This window comes from Pleurodeles waltl, chromosome 8 (assembly GCF_031143425.1).
Source record: "Pleurodeles waltl isolate 20211129_DDA chromosome 8, aPleWal1.hap1.20221129, whole genome shotgun sequence".
Classification (NCBI taxonomy): domain Eukaryota; kingdom Metazoa; phylum Chordata; class Amphibia; order Caudata; family Salamandridae; genus Pleurodeles; species Pleurodeles waltl.
Window position 1 is genome coordinate 1,260,105,022 of NC_090447.1, and position 17,872 is coordinate 1,260,122,893.

A 17,872-nucleotide genomic window follows, 5' to 3' on the forward strand; every position below is an offset into this window, starting at 1 on the left:
GCACGCCAGCAGTCCTTGGGCCAGCCCAGTGGTATTGGTCCCAAAGGCTGCTGCTCCTGGTGCCACTCCAGAACTTAGGTTCTGTGTGGACTACCGGGGTCTCAATGCGGTCATCAAGACTGACTCACACCCCATCCCCCGAGCTGATGAGCTCATTGATTGGTTAGCAGCTGCCAAGTACCTCAGTACGTTTGATTTAACATCTGGGTACTGGCAGATTGCCTTAACTGAGGGGGCAAAGGAGATGTCAGCATTCTCTACCCCAGATGGACACTTCCACTTCAACGTGATGCCCTTTGGGATGAAGAATGCCCCTGCCACCTTTCAGAGGTTGGTCAACCAGATGTTGGCAGGACTGGATGAGTTCAGTGCACCTACCTGGATGACATTGCTGTGTTTAGTTCCACATGGGAGGAACACCTGCAAGACCTCTGGAGAGTGTTAGAGGCCCTGCAGAAGGCAGGCCTCACTATTAAGGCGAGCAAGTGCCAAATAGGGCAGGGTTCTGTGGTGTACTTAGGACACCAGGTGGGGAGTGGCCAGGTGGCATCCCTACAGCCTAAGATTGACACGATTCTGGCTTGGGAGCCTCCCCAGACCCAGACTGAAGTGAGAGCCTTTTTAGGTCTCACAGGATATTACAGGAGGTTTGTTAAGGGATATGGTACCATTGTTACCCCCTTAACTGAGTTGACTTCTAAGAAGCAACCCAAGAAAGTGATCTGGACAGAGGCTTGCCAGAACGCTTTTGATGCCCTGAAGGCTGCCATGTGCACAGCACCTGTGCTGAAGGCACCTGACTACTCCAAGGAGTTTGTTGTGCAAACAGACGCCTCAGAGCATGGTACTGGAACAGTACTCTCACAGCTTAATGGAGAGGGCCTAGATCAACCCGTAGCCTTCATTAGAAGGAGGTTACTACCCAGGGAACGTAGGTGGAGTGCCATAGAACGCGAAGCGTTTGCTGTGGTTTGGGCACTGAAGAAGCTAAGACCCTACTTGTTCGGGACTCACTTCCGAGTTCAGACCGACCACAGGCCCCTCAGATGGTTAATGCAGATGAGGGGTGAGAATCCAAAACTGTTGAGGTGGTCCATTTCCCTACAGGGGATGGACTTTACGGTGGAACACCGTCCTGGTACAGAGCACACCAGTGCTGATGGTCTGTCCAGGTTCTTCCGCCTTAGTGATAAGAACTCCCATGAGGTTGGGTAGTTGCTCCCCACTTTTAGCTGGGGGGGACACGTGTTAGACTTTTCATCCTTGGCGTGGTCTCCCTTAACTTTTTGCCTCTGTTTCCCAGGTTGTTGACGTGTGCTGGACTCTGATTGTACTGTTTTTGTTACTCTGGGCACTTTACCACTGCTAACCACTGCTAAAGTGCAAGTGCTCCTGTTTAAAATGTGTACGTAATTGGTTCTACATGATTGGCTTATTTGTTTTACTGTTAAGTCCCTAGTAAAGTGCACTAGAGGTGCCCAGGGCCTGTAAATCAAATGTTACTAGTGGGCCTGCAGCACTGGTTGTGCCACTCACACAAGTAACCCTGTAATCATGTCTCAGACCTGCCACTGCAGTGTCTGGGTGTGTATTTTTACACTGTAAATTCGACTTGGCAAGTGTACCCACTTGCCAGGCCTAAACCTTCCCTTTTCTTACATGTAAGGCACCCCCTAAGGTAGGCCCTAGGTAGCCCCAAGGGCAGGGTGCAGTGTATGGATAAGGTAGGACATATAGTAATGTGGTTTATATGTCCTAACAGTGAAATACTGCCAACTTCGTTTTTCACTGTTGCAAGGCCTGTCTCTCTCATAGGATAATATGGGGGCTACCTTTAAATATGATTAAAGCGTAGATTCCCCTGGAGAGTAGATGGACATGTGGAGTTTGGGGTCCCTGAACTCACAATTTAAAAATACATCTTTTAGTAAAGTTGATTTTTAGATTGTGTGTTTGAAAATGCCACTTTTAGAAAGTGAGCATTTTCTTGCTTAAACCATTCTGTGACTCTGCCTTGTTTGTGGATTCCATGTCTGGGTCAGTTTGACAGTTGGGTTGTTTTTCACCTCACACTAGACAGTGACACAAAGGGAGCTGGGGTGTAACCTGCATTTTCTGATTAGCCATCTCTGCTAGGAGGGAGTGGTGGAGTGGTCACTCTCATCTGAAAGGACTGTGCCTGCCTCTGACAATGCAGACTCCAACCCCCTGGTGTGTGTGTCTGAGGCCTTGCCTGGGCAAGGCAGGATTTCACAAGTAGGTGTGAGTCCCCTTTGACGAAAGGTGACTTCAAAGACTAAAATGGGTATAAGAAGGGCACCCAAATCTACAGACTTTGGAAACACTTCTGGAACCAAGAGGAACCTCTGCCTGGAGAAGAGCTGATAGCTGAGGAAGAAGTGCTGCCCTGCCTGTGACTGTGCTTTGCGGAGCTTTCCTGCAATGCTGCTTCTGCCAGAGTAAGAGGGCAAAGACTGGACTTTGTGTGCCTTCCATCTTGTGAAGAAATCTCCAAGGGCTTGAGTTAGAGCTTGCCTCCTGTTGTTTGAAGTCTCAGGGACAGCAAAGACTTCTCTCTGCCAGCACCTGGGGTCTCTGGAGAGACTCCTGCTCTGACAAGAGGTGCCCTATCCAGTCCCTGGGCCTTTGAAAGGAAAGGTGGTGGAAATCCAAGGAAACCGACTTCAGACGACTCCGGACCGACAGCGCTGCTGAATCCGGTACCGCCGCCTGCACCCGACGCCATGACCCTCGCTGGAACGTGATGCTCTTCGCAGGCCTGACGCCGCTGCATCCCCGCTGAAGTCTGCGACTCCGTGGAAGTCGCAGCACGACGTTGTGACCGACGCTGCTCAAAGTGCGCAGATTCAACGTTTCGCACAGACGCCGCGATTCCTGACTTTGCGCATCGGCTTGTTTTCACTCTTCACCAAAGGTACTGTACTTGGGGGTCTACACGACTCCGTGTCCGGTGCCGCTGGTGTCGGCTTGTTGGGAATGACTCCGTCATGATGCCGTGTTAACATCTCAACGAAGCATTTTTGTTCCTAAGCGCTACTTTTTGAGTCTAATCTTTAAAAATTCATAACTTGACTTATGTATGTTGGATGTTTGTCGTTTTGGTCTTGTTTTGTTTAGATAAATATTTCCTATTTTCTAACCTGGTGTTGTGTCATTTTGTAGTGTTTTCATTGAGTTACTGTGTGTGTTGGTACAAATACTTTACACCTAGCCCTCTGAAGTTAAGCCTACTGCTCTGCCAAGCTACCAAGGGGGTAAGCAGGGGTTAGCTGAGGGGGATTCTCTTTTACCCTGACTAGAGTGAGGGTCCTTGCTTGAACAGGGGGTAAACTGACTGTCAACCAAAGACCCCATTTCTAACACCTACTGTCAGTCTTACTCTTCTATTGAGTTCTGAATCTTGATGCTCTGGTCACGCAAGGGGTTTCAGACCGCAAAAGGAAAAAAAAGCTTCTTACATAGCTTTTTCACAGAAGAAGCATAATCAATTTTGACTAGAGGCAAATCCCTCTGCCTGATGTTTTTGTAGGGGGTCATCTACAGGTATCCAAGCATGCATTGCAGCTTTCCTTGTGCAGCCACTGGGTGCTGTCAGTGATAACCAGAGATTATTAAATTGAGTTTATATCACCTAGAGTCTCCTTTGGTCCGAATCTCACACAGGCACCAAAGTACTTAGTACATTGTGAGATTGTTTTGGACAACATTCAGGTGCTGCAGGACAAAATGGCAGAGGTCACAGTCCTGCCTCAGAACTGAGGGTCAGTGTGCTATTCAATCATATTTCTGGTTCCAAAAAGAGACTGGATGGGAGCCTGGCTTGTACTATATGACAAATGGCTAGCCTCCTAGATTTCAGATTGCTATTCAAAACTGAAACTGCACAGAAGGTGATTCCATTAATTTGTCTCTCAAGTTTCAATCATCCTTGGAACTATAGGATGCTTAACTTTAAAGGCTTCTCACCAGAAATGTTTTAAGTTTGTAACTGGTATTTCCATTTCATAACATTACTATGTGGGCTGAAGGCAGCTCCTAAAGTTTTTACAAAGGTTCTGGTTCCAGCAGCAGTAATGCTTCACGTGGAAGGAATAATCCTACACAAAAAAATTAGAATTTTTAACTAATGTCTAATCTTACAGATTGGCAAAGATTCATACAAGGAGAGTGTGTTCTGTTCTCTGGGTACCTGGGTTCCTGATCAATCTGCCCATGTCCTCTCTGGAACTCATTTAATAATTGGAAATCATCACGGTAGACTTTCAGATGGACCTACGCAAGGTGTTCCTTCCACGGCACAGGACTCTTTTACTCTGGTACAGCATAGCAAAACGAATAATGTCCAGGGTGGCTCCTGTGAGGGATTGATAAAACCCCTGCGACATAAGGCGTCAAAGATTTTCTGGTGCCTTGGGCATGGTACCAACTTTAATCTCTTTATTTTTCATATATTGAGGGTACGGTGTCTGGAATCAGAGGGTTTTGCTGAGATGGCAGAAGGACCACTGGTACTATGTCCTTGTATCCAGTACGACTCTGGAACACTTGAGGTGGTGGGTGGGTTTGAATTCCCCATGTCCTTCTATCATCATGGCAGATGCCAATATACATGTGTAGGGTGCTACCTTCATGGACATGGAGGCTCAGGGTTGTTGGTCTCCTGCAGAAGGAATAGCTGTTTCAACTAAAGGTGACTGAAGACTCTATGGAGAGTCTTGTTGGCATTCTCTCATCTAATAAATATCAGCCAGTCTACGTCAATCACTAACGGGTAAAAGAATTCAGAGTTTGACTCTGGTAGATCAGATACTACATTGAAACTATGTTGGGCCGAGATGTTGGATTCTTTCCTCTTGGCGGTTCATCTCAGGGGGATGAACACTCAGCTCACTCAGCCATGTATTCAAGTATTCTTACAATTTGTTCAGAGATTTTTCAGGATATTTGTCTCTTGCTCAATTGTTAGGTAATAGACTTGTATGGCACAAAGGTGGTTACATATTTTCTGGCCAAGATCTGGCATCCCATGGTATGCAAGGTGGATGCCTCACTGGCATATGGCCCAAGGGCCTCTGCCACACCAATTCCTGTAACAGATCAGGTCCTTTGCAGAGTAATGAGGGCAAAATCAGAGATCATTTGGTCCTATCTTATTGGACTGTGAGAGGGTGGTTTCTATTACTGCTGAAGATGGATTTTGTCTTTGCCTGGATTGTCCTTTGGTTCCTTGTCTGTTGAAACTTCTGATGTCCTCATCCCTGCCAATGGACAGCCTGGAGTTGATTGTTTGGAGTCTGTAAGTTTGGTGATGGTTCATATGGGGCTGCCTGCAAAAGCGGCTGTGGCTGTTGAGCAGTCAGTACATCTGTCTCTCCAGAGGGCATATGATCACCACTGGGTCGGTCCTCTATTCTGGCCACCTGCCCACCAGGCGTGGCCCGTCCTTTAGGGTGGAGGGGCCACACCCCCCCACCTTTGCCCCTCATGAAGAGTGTATGTCAGGCTGAACAAAAGTCTGCTTCATCCTGCCAAGGATTGGGTGAGTGGATGCCATTCTCCACTGGTTCTGGAGGGGGCATTATACCCAGTCTGCTTCATCCTGCCACAGATTGGGTGAGTGGATGCCTTTGTCCACTGGTTCTGGAGGTGGCTTGGTGCCCAGTGATGCAGTTCACATTCCCTCACCAGGGTGTCTGAGGCACGAGATTTGCAGGGGGCAGGTAGCAGGAAAGTCCATGGAGGCAGGGCCAGACTCCATCCTGCGTCGACTAAGGCTGCAAACTGGTGGTTGTTGTGGTGCTGGTGGGGGTGCTGCCAGTGGTGGTGGGAGGCTCCAGCCCGTCTCCTGCAGGCCCGGACAGACGCACACTGGGGCTGCTGCTGCTGTTGGTGGTCCGTCTGTCAGCAGTGCAGGTGGCGCTGCTTGCAGCGGGGATGCTGGCAGTGCAGGCCGAGGTGCAGGTGTCGGTTCTGCCAGTGGTGGAGGGAGGCACCAGCCCTTCTCCTGCAGCTTCGGACGGCTGCCCACTGGGGATGCTGCTGCTGACAGTAGTGATGGCAGCGACGGTGCAGGTGGCGGTGTTTGCAGCAGGGATGCTGGCGGTGCTGCCTGCAGTGCAGGTGGCGGGGCTGTCGGTTCTGATGGTGGCCACCAGTCCCCCGCCTGCAGGCTCCGATGCCTGAGGTGCCTTGCCTTCGCTTTTCTGCCCCTTCTTCACCTTGGCAGCTGGTGTTGGTACCTTGGATCTCGCAGCTGCAGTTTTGGAGGAGGCCTTGCTAGGTGGGTCGTGCTCCTTGACCTTGGTACATGCTGTCCCTTTCTTTACCTTGGCAGGGGGCGGAATGGTATGGTCCTTTGCAGGGGTCAGTGGCACACTGGCTGGCCTCACGGGTGCCCCCTTGAAGCACTTGGGAGTTGCAGTAACCACAGCGGATGCCGTCTTGGTTGCCGAGGTGCTGGCCTGGGTTCTGGACACCTTTGCCCGAGGGGAAGGATGGGGTGGGGGAAGGGGTAGGGAACAGGTCAATGTTTGCCAGGAAACGTTTTTTAGACACACTGGGGCGGGAAGATGGAGAGGGTTTGGGAGTGGAGGAAGAGGGAGTGGTTGTAGGAGGTGTCTTTCTGCTGAGTTTGGGTGAAGGTGCATGGGCTGGATGTTGTTGTGAGGTGGATAGCTGTTGGGGGGTGGGTGCTTGCGTTTGTGTACTTTGGGAGTAGGGGTCACAGACACACTGTGAGAGGACACAGGGGATGTGTGCATGGTTATGGGTGTGGTGACTGCCAGTGAGGGGTGTGTTGTGATGGGCGTGCTGGTGATGGAGGTAGTGGATGAGGATGTAGTGCATGCAGGTGTGAGTGGAGACGATACTGGGAGGGAGGTGGGTGGACGAAGAGGAGAAGGGGGACACAGTGGAGGCAGTGGATGTTTGTGTGTCTGCATGGGTATGGTGCTTGTGTGAGTGCCTGTGAGATGAAGTGTGGTGCTTATGTTTGCCTGAGCCACCTTTGTGTGTTGATTTGGGTGAATCCTGGTCTGAAGGTGTGCCTGGGATAGGCTGGGGTTGAGGTGATTGGCTCTGGGTAGAGGAAGTTAGAGAGGGGAGGCTAGACACAGGGACAAGGGCTGCCTTCAGGGAGGAGGCCAGAGCCTGAAATGCTCTCTGTTGGGCTGCCATGCCAGAGTGAATGCCCTCCAGGTATGCATTTGTTTGTTGCAAATGCCCTGCTACACCCTGGATGGCATTCAGGGTTGAGTGCCCAACAGAGAGGGATCTCAGGAGGTCAATAGCCTCCTCACTGAGGGCAGCAGGGCTTACTGGTGCAGGGCCTGAGGTGCCTGGGGCGAAGGAGATGCCCACCCTCCTTGGTGAGTGGGCACGGGAAACACGCCGAGGGGCTGCTGGGAGGGCGGTGCTGGTACGGGGTGGCGGCTGTACCTGTTGTTGGGGTGGGCACAGAGCTTCCATCTGAGGAGGAGTCGCTGTCTGTGGTCTCCCCTTCTGTCCCCGTCGTGGTGCTCCCCTCGCACTCCGTCCCACTGATGCCCATTGGCGTACACAACACACAGGGAGCAGCCCTATGCACTAGGCCATGCCCAACCATTTACTAAGACAGTCACCAGCCCATGTGGTTCAATGCCTAACGCCATTAGGTGCACACCTGAAACCCACAGGACCCAGCCCAGGAGTAGATGCCCGCCAACACTATTGGGGTAGGAGTGATACTGAGTATGCCCTACAAGGGACCTACCCTGTCATGTTCGCCCTGGTCTAGGGGCACCCACAGCTCACATCCCCCCACCCAGGTACCTCCTAACGCGCGCAAAGTGAGGTTTCAGATTCTGTACTCACCCCCTCGTGTCTGCTGTGATGCCTTCAAGTGACCATCGAACTCCGGATAGGCCACCGCCAGGATGCGGAACATCAGGGGGGTCATGGTGCGACGGGCACCCCTTCCTCGATGGGAGGCCAGCCCCAGCTGGGCCTCCGCAGTCTTCTTTGCCCAGCAGCGCAGGTCCTCCCACCTCTTGCGGCAGTGGGTGCTCCGTCTGTCAAAGAACCCCAGGGTCCACACCTCCTTGGCGATGGCACGCCAAATACCCTTTTTCTGGTGGGTGCTGAACTACAGGGAAAAGACAGTAGAAAAAGGAATTATTCACCCGTTCGGACCGTCATACTCATTGCCCACCAGATCCCATACATCCCCTGACGCACATACATTGACCACCTTACATGCTGCACTCTGGCCAGGACCCCTCTGCCCCCCTGCATGTGGCTTACACACACAGCAATCCATACATTCATGGCCCACGCATCATGCTCACAGTGTACTCACCTGTTTGTCTGGAGGACCGTAGAGTAACGTGTACTGGGGTAGGACCTCATCCACCAGTTTCTCCAACTCCTCCGCAGTGAAGGCAGGGGCCCTTTCCCCAGAAACATGAGCCATTGTCGTTTCCAGACACAGGTCACAGCAGCACTTGCAGTGTAGGTCCTCTCCTGTTGAAGGCCAGGTAGCAAGTGAGTGATTAGATAGAAAATGGCAGTGACGTCCACGGCAGTGCGTACCGTCACCGCCGGCGTACATCGCCATTGGCTCCTGGAACCCATAGGGCCCAATGATAACCAATGCAAATTTGCTTGGCGGTCATCGACCGCCTACCGCAACAGCACACAACGCCAGCTCAATTACCTCATTTCCACTTGTCCCACCTCACATGTCAGGCAGCCGCCATTTCAGGGGGGCACAGGGCATGGCACCTAACTGCGTCACAGCAGACATTGGCACATCAATGGACTCTCGAGTTCACATACTGTTTCTGTAAAGTCAACAATTCATCATTAGTGCAATATAAGTGTGAATATGACCCTCTGCTCACCGTTCTCTTCCATAGGCTTCAACCGCTGAGGCAGATTATGAGATGGCAGCATCCTCCGGTGTACAGACCCCTGGTGGACCTAGCGACAATGGAGGGAAGACACATTATCATTACCTACAGACTTGATCGTGCCACAATCCAAGAACTGTGTGCCCAATTGGAGCCAGACCTGATGTCTGCTATCCATCAACCCACAGCTACCCCAGCTAGTGCAGGTCCTGTCAGTGCTCCATTTCCTGGCAAGTGGTTCCTTTCAAACAACAGTGGCCATGGCATCAGGGATGTCTCAGCCAATGTTCTCTAACGTGTTCACCAGAGTGTTGTCTGCTCTGCTGAAACACATGTGCAGCTACATTGTGTTCCCCCAGTTGGAGGATTTGGCCACAGTGAAAGCTGACTTTTATGCCCTGGGACATATCCCCAACATCATTGGTCCCACTGATGGTACACATGTGGCATTTGTCGTCGTCACCCCAGAGAAATGAACAAGTTTACAGGAATAGAAAAATCTATCACTCAATGAATGTGCAGATGGTGTGTTTGGCAGACCAGTACATCTCCCATGTGAATGCCAAATTTCCTGGCTCTGTGCATGGATAGCAGCATCCCATATGTGATGGGCCAACTCCAGAGGCACCGCTTGTGGCTAATAGGTGAGCCAAAGGTCCCCACACAGTAGGAGTAGGTGTCTGGGTATGGAGTTGTCCCTAAGGGTTAGTGTGTGTCTAACAGTTGTCCCTCGATATTTGCAGGTAACGCTGGTTACCCCAACCTCTCATGGCTACTGACCCCAGTGAGGAATGCCAGGACAAGGGCACAGGAACATTACAATGAGGCACATGGGCGTACAAGGAGGATTATAGAAAGAACCTTCGGCCTCCTGAAGGCCAGGTTCCGGTGCCTCCATCTGACAGGTGGATCTCTGTACTATTCACCCAAGAAGGTGTGCCAGATCATCTTTGCATGTTGCATGTTCCACAACCTGTACTTGAGACGGCAGTTGCGTTTTCTGCAGGAGGATGAGTCTGGAGATGGTCTTGTGGCAGCGGTGGAGCCTGTGGGCAGTGAGGTAGGGGAGGAAGAGAAAGAAGATGTTGACAAAAGAACCAATGTTATTTGGCAGTACTTCCAGTGACACACAGGTAAGACATTGTAACTTCACTTTACATTTCAGTTATCTGTTGGACATTGTACAAGGCAGCCTGTTTCCCTATGTCTATAGCCACTGACTTTACCCATTGGCATCTCCATTTTCAGATCTCTGTGCCCCACTCTGGCTCCTGCTATGTGTACTGCTGCCCACCAGAGGTCATCCTAAAGTATATTTCACTGTACTTTTCATTTGCAATGCTTTGATAATGTTGTGCTAATACATATTTGAATCATTTGACAGACTCCAGATTGGTATTTGTTCCAACGGTGTTTAGTTAGGTGCTCATAAGTAGAGGTGGTGGTGCAAGGGGCTGGGCTGATGGTGAAAGGAACTTCAGGGTAGAGTCTAGTCTCTTGGTATCACAGGTGCATTGTCCAATGGGACATAGGAAGGGGAGTAATGGCAGTTCAAGGTTCACAGGGTGACAGTGTGGGACATGAGGGGGACAATCAGGAGAGTCTTATTTCCTGGCGGGGGTCTGGCAACGTTCTCTGGCTTCTGCCTGGATCACAGGGACTGTTTGCGAGGTGGTTCTCCTCATGCAGGGGGTGGGGTGCTGGTGGCCTGTTGGTCCTGTGGTGGGGCCTCCTATCTACTAGTGCCGGCAGAGGTGGAAGGCTGTTCCTCAGTTTGGCTAGTGTCAGGGACCCGTTGTTGTGCCACTGCCTCCCTCATGGTCTTGCCCATGTCTGCCAGCACCCCTGCAATGGTGACCAGGATGGTGTATATTTTTGTTAGGTCCTCCCTGATCCCCAGGTACTGCCCCTCCTGCATCTGCTGGGTCTCCTGCAGCTTGGCCAGTATCTGGCCCATTGTCTCCTGGGAATGGTGTTATGCTCCCAGGATGTTAGAGAGTGCCTTGTGGAGATTGGGTTCCCTGGGCCTGTCCTCCCCCGTCACACAGCAGTCCTCCCAGCTTCCCTGTTGTCCTGTGCCTCTGTCCCCTGAAACGAGTGCCCACTGACCCCAGGTCCCTGGTCGTCCTGGGTTTTTGGGGTTGCCTGGGGTCCCTGTAGTGGTGGACACACTGCTGATTGACGTGCCCTGAGGACAGTGGCATGGGCCCGCTGGGTGGGTGCTGTGGTGGTGTTTCCTGAGGGGGAGGCTCTGTGGTGGGTTGGGACTGTGCCTGGGTACCCGACTTTCCAGAGGTCCCGGATGGGCCAGATTGGTCATCGAGATCCAGGCGTGCAGAGCTGCTGTCGTCACTGTGGGCCGCTTGTGTGGGGGGACTGGATGTAGCTGGCACCTCCTCGCCGGTGACGTTGACTTTGGGTCCTGTGGGGATGCAAATGCAGTGTTATTGTATCTGCGTGGGCCATATTGTGCATGGGTGTGTTTCCCTCTATGATTGTGATTTCCCTGTCAGCTTGGCCTTGTGTGAGTGGTGATTTACTGGGCATGCTGTGGTGAGGGGTGTCCATGCAGGTCTGTGATAGGGGTCCATGCATTGGTGTTGCATGCAGGGCTTGGTATTGGGATGGGTGGGTTGTGATGGTGGGGTATATGTGAGGTGATGGAGTGATGGGAGTGAGGGTAAGGGTGGGGGTATGTGATGGCATGCAGGTAGGGTCGGGGATATAATAGTAAAGATATGACTTACCAGAGTCCAGTCCTCCTACTACTCCTGCGAGGTCCTCAGGATGCATTATCACCAAGACTTGCTCCTCCCATGTTGTTAGTTGTTGGGGAGGACGTGGGGGTCTACTGCCAGTCCTCTGTACGGCTATCTGGTGTCTTTCAACCACGGAACGCACCTTCTCCCGTAGGTCGTTCCACCTCTTACTGATGTCATCCCTTGTTCTGGGGTGCTGTCCCACGGCGTTGACCCTGTCCACTATTCTCCACCATAGCTCCATCTTCCTAGCTATGGACGTCTGCTGCACCTGTGATCCGAAAAGCTGTGGCTCTACCCGGATGATTTCCTCCACCATGACCCTCAGGTCGTTCTCTGAGAACCTGGGGTGTCTTTGGGGTGCCATGGATGTGGTGTGCTTGAAATGTGTGAGGATGTGTGGGGTGATGTGTTGTGGTGCATGCTGTTATGTGCGTGGATTGTGTATGGGTGATGGTGTTCTGTGCCTCTGATTGAGTGGGTGCTCCTGCCTTGTATCTCTCTGTGCGCTATTGTCTTTTTCGCTGTAAGCAGTTGTGGGTAATGTGGGTGTGTGTTTTATAGTGGTGTGAGTGTGTGGGTGTGGTGTGTGTATATGTGTCAGGTGTGTGTAGTTTGAATTGTCCAATGTGGTGGTGTTTTGTAAATGCGTGTGTATTTTGAGCGCGGCGGTGTGTACCGCCAGTGGTTTACTGTGTTTGAAAGACCTCCGGGGTGATTTGTGAGGTCGTGATACTGTGGGCGTATTCCTGTTGGCGTAATGGCGTGGGTTTTGCTATCAACAGTTTATCACTGACCTTTGGTGTAGCGGACTTGTGTGGGTGTCTGTATTGTGGAGGATTTCTCAGCGTGGGTCATAATACCCGTAGCGGAATACCGCTGCGGTCATGGTATGTTGGCGGCTGTCAGCACGGCGGTAGGCAGCATTTACTGCCAGGGTTGTAATGAGGGCCTATATCTCTATCTGCTCCCAATTTGAAGTTTGAATTTATTAAATGTAATACGCTAACCCAGTATAAGCATATGGGAGAGATAGTCTTACAGCAGTAAAAAAATACTTTAGGAGTTTTTCACTCCCAAGACATATATACACACAGGTTCTTCTTTTTGAATTCCATGCACCCTTCCGTATGAGCCTTTAGAAACTACTGTATGGGTGACTTATAAGTAGGGGTCCCAGTTTTATGTTATTTATTTTTTCAACATTTGTCTGTATTTATCCATATATTTTTTTTTGCTCATTTCTCTGCATTTATCGATTTTTATTTTGTGCCTAATCAATAAATGATGCTACAATAGGTATTTTTCCTCATTTTTTAAACTAATAAATGAACACATGCATTTTAATGTCCAAAAGGTTTCAGCAGTATACAGTGCAATAGCATCATCTGAAAACACGTGCATTGTAGAATAGCATAAATAACTGTAGATTTGCATTTAATTAAGCTTAACTAGAAAATGTATTGTCTTTTTCATCTCCACAACTCTCAATCTGCGCACCTACAAACCAGGCACTCATGATTAAGGTTTCCAGTTTTTCATTTTTACTGATTTTTAAAGGTAAATACAAACAGAAAACAATTTATTTCCTGTGTGTATTTATTTTTAAAATCAGAAAAATACATAAATTGTGCTTCTTGTGAGTGACTGTCCTTGTTGTTTTTCATGAATTTCAGACCAACTGCTAAGCGGATAGACACCATCAGGATAAAAACAGGATGAGATTCCCTTAAATACAGGTATATTTTAACATTTACTTGTATGTAATGCTATTATGTACCTGTTTGGGTAGTGTCTTCTTATATTTGGCTGCTTAATTTGCTAAAACGAGACAAGCATCAAGTATGAGTGCATGTTTATCTGTTAAATAAATGCGGAAATATACCATTTTACAACTCCATTTATTCTCAAAGCATAAAATAAATATGGATAAATACCAATAAAATGGCCAAACAAATATGGAGAAATACAGATGTAAGTGTTAAAAAACATAAATACCGTAATAACCGAGAGTCTTACTCATGATTAGCAGTAGAAAAAAAAACACTCATAGAAGGCCTATTTTCCGTATTTATGTGTATTTAAAAATAAATACAGACATGAACATAAATAACTTTCTGCCTGTATTTATATGTACAAATCAGTAAAAATGGAAAATTGGAAGCCCTACTTATAGGTATTAAAAATAAGGGTTAGGCCTGGCAAAAGGTTTCTAGCACTCTTTCAATTTGCAGTAGTTTTTCCCCAGTCACGGAATGATCATACTCCATGTCTGATGTTCGATGCTCCAGTTGTTCTGTACGTTCATCATGTTTATCAACTTTTTCTTTTGGAAGATTAACTCTGCCCATCAATCTGTCAATTTTCAGTATCAATGGGGGTCAAACTCTGCTTGAGGTTGAGAAACATAGTTCAGTGTTAAAAAGTTTACCGCCGGCTAGCTCCGTACCCAGATACCAGCCGTGCGTCATATTTATGGTATGATGCTAGCCAGCGGTAAGGTCTGGCTAGCGTTGTAGAAAAGGATGCTAGCTGGGTGCAGGAGGCATAGGGGGAACAGGGGGTTTAGCACCATAGGATGACGCTAGTAGGGGCAGAGGCAAAATAAATGCCTCTGCCCAGACTAGCGTCATTTTATTTTTACATTAAAACCCCATAGACATGACTCCTGTCTCAGTTAAGACTTAGGTTTGGACTAAATGGGCATCTTTTGGTCACCTTGGATGTGTCCTCTCTGTATACCAGCATTCCGTGAGAGAAAGGTATTGTGGCCATACAGTATTTTCTTGATCAAAGAGATGTGACTCTATTAGAACATTCCAACGTGTTGATAGATCTTATAGAGACGGTTCTGGACAACAATGTTTTTATGCATAATGGCTCATGGTATCGATAAATACAAGGAGTGGCTATGGGGGCACAATTGTCCCCCTGAATTCATTCAACATATCATTTACTGGGGCAGATACATAGACAATGTTCTCATGTTTTGGTCTGGTGATGCTAAGTCCCTTGATCTGTTTATTCAACATCTTAACTCTAATTCCTTCAACATAAAATTCACTAGTACTTACAGTGACACCAAAGTCGATTTCTTAGATGTAACACTCTATGTGGAGGGTGACCAAGTATGTTCAAAGATACATAGAAAACCTACTGCTTGTAACTCCTTAGTACATGCCACAAGTGCCCATCCAGGATCACAGATCAATGCTATACCCTATGGCGAAGCTATCAGTATTAGACGTAATTGATGTCAGGATGAGATATTCACACAAGAATTACGTGAGATGGAACAGTGTTTTTTGGCATGTGGGTATCCTGAGAAATTACTTAAAGATACAAATAGAAGGATTAAGAACACAAACAGGCAAACCATACTTACTACCCCTACTAAAAATAAACATGAAAATAGCAATAAATGCAAGGAACATACCAAGTTGTCTCTTATCGTTCCTTTTAGTACCGTCAGCCCCGAAATCTATAAGATGTGTCGTAAAAACTGGCTCCTACTATTAGTAGATAACACCTTAACTAAAGGAGTTAAAAGTAGACCAAGTATGGTGCATAGCAGGGGACGTACACTTCGCAATCCTTATGCCATAGGTTCTTGCCGCCCTCCCCAATGAATAAAATGTGGCTCTCCAATTTACATAACGGTTTCCACAAATTTGGGCGATGTAACATCTGTTGTTATGTGAAGGATACAATGTCCACCTTCCAATACCATACTAAGACATCACACAGGATCTCCAAATTCATGAATTGTAACACCAGGTACATAGTGTATTACTTAGTTTGTGTATGTGAACGTATATATGTTGGCAGCACAATCAGGCCATTCAAAGAGAGGATTCAGGAACACATTAGGGCCATCGGGCATAATAATACGGTTTAACCCTTTGCGCAACATTACAATTCTGCCGATGAACAAAGAGAGGTGCTGGGAATTACCACGCACGGCATTGACACACTGGGTACTTGTCTGAGGGGTGGGGACAAGAAACTTATGCTAAGACGTTTGGAGAGCAAATGGATTATTAAACTAAGAGCGGTGGAGGAGGGGCTTAATATGGATAAAGATCTACATGTTTTTCTTTAAAAATATGCATATGTTTTCTTTGCAACAGGATTTGTTATTGACACATTCTGTATATTTTTATATGCATTTAACAATCTTTGGATGTTCGTCTCTTCAAACAATGTATGAGAACAGTAAGTGGCATATATATATATATATATATGTATATTTACACATCATTCTACACAGTTGTGACTCTTGTTTCTATCAGATTCTGTCTGGGGGGATGCGTTATTGCAGCACACAACAGGGGTTACCCTAATGCATGGCACACAATGTGGTTTACATGGGCCGAACAAAACCTCTTATTTCACTAGGAAACACCTATTGTACTTGGTAATATCATTTTACTTATTGACTCCTCCAAAATGGCGACTGCACTTTTGGTCCACTCAATGTTTACTTTCCTTATTCCTCTTTCTAATGCCATATAGTTGGGTGCAGCTTAGCTTATAATGGCGGCTTCCGCGCGGGCTACAGACACGCCCGCGTCAACAACATGTTATGGACACCTTCTATTACGGAGAGCTTAGACTTGAACTAACGTTCAGCTCTAAGATTTTTGGGAATGTGACATTTTGTCCACGTATCCTTCCATCATAACCGGAGACACATTCATATAACTAATGTTGTGATGCACTACCTTTACAGTGTACTGTTGCGATTGTCTCCATACTATGCGGACGATTCAGCTCTCTATTTTTGTAAGGGTTTTACGCTATTTGGTCACACAACATTCAAAATATAGGCAACCAAGCGTCCACTAACATTAGTTTTTAAATGATTTGCCTGAATTTTTGGCTTTGGGCGATTGGGGGAGGAAGGGTGTTACACACCCCCTCCGACATATTGATCGCCTTATTGGTCACCTTCTTGGTTTCTCTTTTAAATGTAAGTGCACATTGTTATGGAATGTTCTTTATGTTTTTTCTTCTCTTTTTCTCTCCAGACTTATGGTTGTAGCTCTCTACTGAACAAGACCATACTATAAGCTCTTTATATACTACACGTACAGGACTCAATATAGTCCAGGATATTGGAAACTGCCAGAATCCATGAAATTGGCTTAGTACTTGTACATTTGGTACGTTGCTACATGTCTTTGTTTGTACAAGTCCATTCATCGCACGTATGACATACACACCTGGATCGGGTTTGGATTTGTACTTAATAGTATAGGACATCTGGGCATGGTTAACATTATTCACTATTTTTCTATCATTTATAAAATTCATCATTTTTTGGGGTTACTGATGAGGTGGGGATACAGTCACACAGGTGAAACTGCACCTAGATGCATGTGTATACTTTTTCTGTTTGCACTGCACAGCCTACTTTCCTTATATGATTTTCTGAGTGGTGTCCATAGAGAAAGTTGGTGGACACAGGGGAGCAATATTTAATTGCATGGTTGGCATACACTGTATGCCGTAGTGATACGCGGGACCCTTTGGTGTGCTGCTCCCTCACTATTATCTTGTGGATACAAATTTTTGAGCACTGGATCTGGGTGTCTCTTCAGAGTAACATAAGGTTTTGATCCTCTAGATATTGGATTATTTTATGATTATATATATTTTTTTTCTATATTTTCCTTTTACAGCCTTGAGAAAGTCATATTGGCGAAACACGTGTGGGCTGTTATATCATTGGACTGGCTGTTGCTTTGATTGGATTTATATGATATTGGATGAAAAAAATCCTCATGATGTACTACACACTCTTGTCGTGCTTTGAGTGATCCAGCACATCAAGGATTGGACCTTTTGAACTCTTATGGTGTGCCCTGGTACATATCTTTTGACTGACTGGTGCTGGTTGTTATTCAACCAACACGATTGCACCTGAAGTGGTTGGGTGCAGTACCGGTTTGGAACCCTTGGCAGGATTAATTGTTAAAAAGGAACATTAGCTGTACATATATACATAGGAGGTGCGAACCATTAGCATAGCCACTATTGTATTTGTATTATAAGACAGGAGACCTGCCCCCCAGGCCAATGGCCATGCCCAGGGGGCATATGTCCCCTGGGCATGGCCATTGGGTGCAGTGCTAAGTTAGCCCCTCCCCCCATGGCACTTTGAAAAAAATTAAAATACTTACTTACCTGGACTTACCTGGG